We start from the raw sequence: 6,274 nt of genomic DNA, 5'->3' as shown, positions 1-6,274 counted from the left end.
GTCCTCCTGAGATCCAACATCCCACATTCATCCCGCTCCCGCTTCTTCTGATATCCTCCGCCAGGCCACCTCCACTGTCTATCCCCCCGATCTGATGACCAATCTTGCTCCTTCATCCGACTCGTCCTCTCGCTATGCAGTCCACGTCCCTTGACCATTCCGTGTGCCTGAAGGATGAAGGTGGCCGGCCTTCCAGTACCATTTGCTGTTGCTCCTCAACAACCACATTTAACAGACAATATGGCCGAAGAGAAAAAGGACAGAGCATGAGCATGTAACTGCATTTAGCAGTTATGGAACTTCATTGATACGAACACTCCAGCTGCCTGAGAGGACAACAGAGCACCTGAAAAGATCAGATTCATCTACTGAAGCAAGAAAACACACTCAGAGACTCCATCAGGCAGTTAAATGTAGTTGGTGGTCAATTAAGACCCCTCCATACCTAAATTGGCCAAGTGCCTTTGTAATGAAACTCTATATATACCCAAAAAATAGATGTAATTAAGGTTGATGGTTGATGCTTTGATGTAAGGTTCAACTTCCAGAGACTGTAACTATTTTGACACTTGTAGCATCTCGTCTTCATTTTCAGCTAATACAAGCTTCTTTTGCTGTTAATTACTCACCTTCCATTTCTCTTCTGCTCTAAGCTGTGCCTGATATGTTGTCTTCTTGAGCTCTTGATGTTTAGCATTAGAGTAGCTGTCATCCTATCTCTGTGTTAAATTCTTGTATGTGTCATTGAATAAGTTATTCAGGTTTCTCTTCATCTAGTTCCAGGGAGCTGTCATCCTGTCTATGCATTAGTAGATTAGATTTGCAGGCTTCTTTACTGGTTGCAGCTAGCCATCACATGGTCTTGTGCATCTGCTGGTGTGGTCAGTATTCTCCATATTCACCCAATCCTTAAACTGTGAGTAGTTGGTGGTCTAAAGCCTTGTAGTCTGGGGGTGTTCACGCATGTCTGGAGTGAGACAAAATAGAAGTGGTTATCTGGCTTGGGCAAGCATCATCCCTTCCATTCATCCATTTGCAACAATAAGTTGAATTTATATGTTACCAGGAATATTCGAGCTACAACCTAGGAGAGTTTCTTGGAATCCTAACATAATTGGCGTCGTTGCCGAGGAGAGGAGATTGAAGCTCAGCTTCCCTGGAAGAATGAAACAGATCCAGCTTTGATGATAGACAAAGTCTGGACACATTTCTGGTTGTAATCATCTATCTGGCGACTCTACTAGAGGACCAACCTTTGGTGACTCCACATTGCAGTTCTGGCTCAGTTCGAGAGGCATACCCAGAGAAATCCTCAGAAATCACCAGCTGAACCAGTGCCTGACCCTAAGAAGATTGTTAAGTAAAGGAAAACATCACAGAAAGGAGCATCAGGATCAGGTAAGCCTAAGAAATTTTATGTATCTCTGCAAGAGAGGCTTGTAACTGAGCATGTACAGTTTGAAGATTTAAAGCCTAGCACTGTTAGTGAGGAAATACCCTTAGAGATTCATAAAGCTCCTTGTTCTTTAAGTTCCCCTTTGGATCTCAGTCCAAAGAAAACCTCCCACACAGTCCATCATATTCCTTTGTCCCTATCATTCATTTCACAACCCCCTACCTTTCAAACTCCCAGTATCCATTCACCTACCCCAGCTATGGTAGGCCCGCAAGCTCCTACTAAGATGGAAAGAATCATAGCTGCTAGGTATGGACCTCTGGTCCTACCTGTTTGTTTGAATGCAATGCCTGCAGGAGAATACCAGAAATACATGCCTAAATTCATTGGTACTGAAGGAGTAACAACTGAAGAGCACCTTGAATCTTTTTATAGTTATGTTGATAACCTTGATATTAGTGAGGATGATGTGTGGATGAGAGTATTTGTCCAGAGCCTTGATGGAGAGGCTAGAAAGTGGTTCAGAGAGTTGACCCCTAGGTCCATAACAGACATTAAAGCATTGTATGATGTGTTTTTGAAGCATTGGGGAGATAAAAAAGACCTGCTATACTACCATACTGAGTTTGGAAACCTCAAGAGAGAGAATGGGGAACCATTGTTTGATTTTAATAAAAGGTTTAATCGTATGTATAGCAAGATACCAACTGAGGTAAAGCCTACCCCCACCTCTGCAAAACTCACCTATGCTAATGCATTCGACTCTGACTTTTTCTTGCTGTTGAGAGAAAGAAGATGTGCCACGTTGGCCGAAATGCAAGATGTAGCCCTAGAGGTAGAATCTAATATCATGGCTGCAGAAAAACTCAAGGGTCATGCTGACAGAAGGAGGCAAAGAGGTGAAGCTTCCACCTCTTCTTCATCTTCAGAGCCCAAATTAGATAAAATGACTAAGATGATAGAGTCATTGACTGCTGAAATATCCAAACTGAAGGTCGAGCAGAACTCTGGGAAGGCGAGGTTGCCTAATTCATTTGCCCCTAGAAATCCAAGTTCCTTCAGAAGAGAAAATGATCAACTGTAGATCATTTAGAGAGGAAAGGAGACCACTGAGGAACAAAGAGTTAAGACTCCTTTTCAAAATGTAGTCATGGAGGAGGAACGATTCGATGAAGAGGATGAGATTCACTGCATGGAAGACAAAGGCAGTGCTGCCTTTTTGAAATTGGCAGCCTATGAAGAGGCATTACTCCAGGACTAGAGCAGTGAAGAGTGGGGTAGAGAAGCTGTTATACAGACTGATGAACAACCAAGGTATAATTTGGGGTCAAGAAAGAACAATGTCATGGAGAGTCCTTCTCAAAGAGCTGCTACCCCCATAGAGCAGCAGACCAGCAAGCAGAAAAATCCAGCAGCTGAACCAGTCATCCCCAAAGCTCCAACTCAAGAGGTAAGAGGTCCTGACAAGTTTTCTTCCCCTTTTAGTTTTGAATCAGAAATCTAAAAGTTAAAAATATCTGTACCTCTGATAGAAATTGTAAAGAGTGAGGTATTTAGAAAGCCTATCCTTGATGCCCTTGAGCTAAAAGCCTCACAAGCCTCCAATGGCTATGTACATTTTCAAGATGATAAGCCTGCAGTTGTGCTTAGCCCAATGACTAAACCCTTTGATAATAGCTCCCCATCATTCTATGTCTCCTTGACCATTCATGACAAAACCCTCCATAATTGCCTGTTGGACACCGATGCCAGCCATAACCTGATGCTTAAAGCTGTCATGGAAGTGTTAGGCCTTGACGTTACCAGACATTATCATGATCTATTCTCCTTTGATTCAAGAAAGGTAAAATGCCCGGGATTAATCAAAGACTTGGCTACTACCCTAACTCAGTTGCCCATGAAGAGCATGATGATGGATATTGTGGTGGCAGATGTTCCCCCTAAGTTTGGTATGCTACTTTCTAGAGGGTGGATCAAGAGGCTGGGTGGGACATTACAAAATGATTTATCTTATGCCACTGTCCCATTTTTTGGAGGGGAAAGCAGGAGATTTTACAGAGAAGCACAGTTGGCCTACATCATCAGTGATGAGAAGAATCCTACTAATCATCCCATTTATGTTGTGGACACTGATTTTGGAGCATGTATTCTCCAAATTGAAGAATCCCAGAAGGCCTCATTGCAGCTCAAGAAACCAATGGGCCAGGCTTTGGAAGAGCAAGGAAATCAGGTTTGGGATATGTTCTTTGATGGAGCATGTTCGAGGGAAACTGCAGGACTAGGGGTGGTGCTGATATCTCCAAAACAAGAAAGCATACATCTATCTTTTAAGTTGACTTTCCAAGTTACCAACAATATCGCAGAGTATGAGGCTCTGATATTGGGCCTTAACGCAACTAAAGACAGAGGGATTGGAAGCATAAAGGTGTTTGAAGATGCTGATGTCATCATTCAGCAAGTGAACAAAACGTTCCAAGCAAAGCACCTGAGGTTGAAGTGTATAGAGATGAGGTTTGGAGACTCAAAGATTCTTTTGACAGTTTTTGTATCTCATATATCCCTAGAGTAAAAAATCAGCTCGCAGATTCCCTTGCTGTGTCTGCTAGTATGTTTATCCCTCCCATGCCTCCTAGGCTGGTTTATGAAGTTCAGATAAAATATAGACCATCCTTGCCTGATAATGTCCAACATTGGAAAGTCTTTGAGGATGATGATGAAGTAAATAGGTTTCTGCAAGTCATTGGTGAATTCTCTGAAACACAAATCGACGAAGAGAATGAAGCCTTGGAAGAAAGCCCCCAACCCCAGCTAAAGAACAAAATTGGAAAAAATAGCATTGTCCAGCTGCCCAACAATCATATACCTAAAGGCCTAGTTCCCCTAGAAAAGTTGTTTGACCAGAACGATGTGCCTTATAAGGCTGCCCAAAAAGAAGATCAATCTGCAGTCCATAAGCATAACATAGGGAGCCTAGATCATCCTAGATATGTAAATCTGTCCACTCATTTTTCTGCTACTTAGAGTTCTGAATACCACACCTTGATGAAGCAGTTCGCTGATGTCTTTGCCTGGGAGTATAGTGACCTCAAAACATATGATAAAAAGATCATCCAACATAAGATCCCCTTGGAGAAAGACACCATCCCTTTCAAGCAGAAGCTGAGACCCATAAATCCTTTGCTCCTTCCTCTGATTGAAAAGGAGATCAAGAAGTTGTTGGCTGCCAAAATCATAGTCCCTCTCAGATATTCAAAATGGGTAGCCAACTTGGTAGTTGTGAGGAAGAAAAGTGGAGAAATCAGGCTCTGTGTTGATTTTAGAAACTTAAACAAATGCTCAAAGAAAGACAACTATCCTCTACCTAAGATGGAGCATTTGCTGCAGAAAGTCTCAGGAGCCAAAGTGATGTCTTTCCTGGATGGATTTTTAGGGTATAATCAAGTGGTTGTACATCCAGATGATCAGGAGAAGACTGCATTCACCACTCCTTGGGGCACCTTCATGTATTCCAAGATGCCTTTTGGGTTGATGAATGCTGGAGCAACCTTTCAGAGAGCTATGGATATAGCATTCGTGGGAGAGAAGGACAAGTTTGTCCTCATCTACCTTGATGATATAACAGTATACTCCAGCAGCCATCAAGATCATTTGCAGCACTTGAAGAAAGTATTTCTGAAATGCAGAAGGTTTGGGATATCAGTCAATCCTAAAAAGTCACAGTTTGCTTTAGAAGAGGGCAAGCTGTTAGGGCACATTGTCTCTGCTGCGGGTGTCAAAATTTACCCGGAAAGAGTAAGGGCAATACAGACCTTATCTGTCACAAGATCGAAGAAGGATATCCAATCCTTTCTAGGAAAAATAAATTTTGTAAGGAGGTTTATTCCAAATTTTACAGAACTTGTAAAACACATTACCTCCATGTTGAAGAAGGGGTCAGACATTAAATGGACTAAGGAAGCAAGAAGATCTTTTGAATCCATCAATAGAGCCATTATGGAAGCTCCTACTTTGATTAGCCCAAACTATAGCAAGGAGTTCCATAGATTCTCATTTGCCTCAGATGACACCCTTGCAATAGTTCTGTTGCAGAAAGATGATGAAGGTTCAGAACATCCCGTGGCATTCTTCTACAAAACTTTAAGGGATGCCGAACTGAGGTACGATATTATAGAAAAACAAGCCTATGTTCTTATCAAATCCTTGAAAGCTTTCAGGATATACATTCTGCACTCGAAGGTAATTGCATATGTGCCCTCTGCTTCAGTTAAAGATGTCCTAACACAGCCAGATGTTGATGGAAGAAGGGCTAAATGGATAGCAAAGCTGATTGAATTCAACATCGAGCTGAAGCCCACCAAGTTGGTCAGAGGTCAGGGCCTAGCCAAATTGATGGTTGAAGAAAACTGCAGGATGCTAGACATAAATCTCATAAGCACAGTTTCAGAAGATGAACAGACAGAAGAGACAACTGAATTAGGATAGAGCCAATCAGTGGCAACAAATCTAGCTTCTTGTGAATGGTATGAGACAATAACCAAATTTTTACTGAAGCTAGAAGTCCCTTCAGGCCTAAGTTCAACTCAAGTCAGAACCATTAAGCTCAGAGCAGCCAAGTATTTCATTCATGAGGACCTGCGTATTGGAGGGAACCATCTGGAATCCTTCTAAGGTGTCTGGACAAAGAACAATACATAGAGGTCATGCATCAGTTTCATTCCAGCATTTGTGGAGGACATCACTATTGGAAGACCATGACCCAAAAAATCTTCAAGGCTGGGTATTACTGGCCCACTCTGTTTTCTAATGTATTTTCATTTGTTAAATTCTATGACAGGTGCCAGAGGTTTGAGGGAAAACATCAGTTGAATTCCTTGCCTT

The sequence above is a fragment of the Pinus tabuliformis genome, chromosome Q (assembly GCF_031772625.1).
Source record: "Pinus tabuliformis cultivar Carrire ecotype Pingquan chromosome Q, CPIR1, whole genome shotgun sequence".
NCBI lineage: Eukaryota > Viridiplantae > Streptophyta > Pinopsida > Pinales > Pinaceae > Pinus > Pinus tabuliformis.
This window is presented reverse-complemented; position numbering follows the sequence as displayed.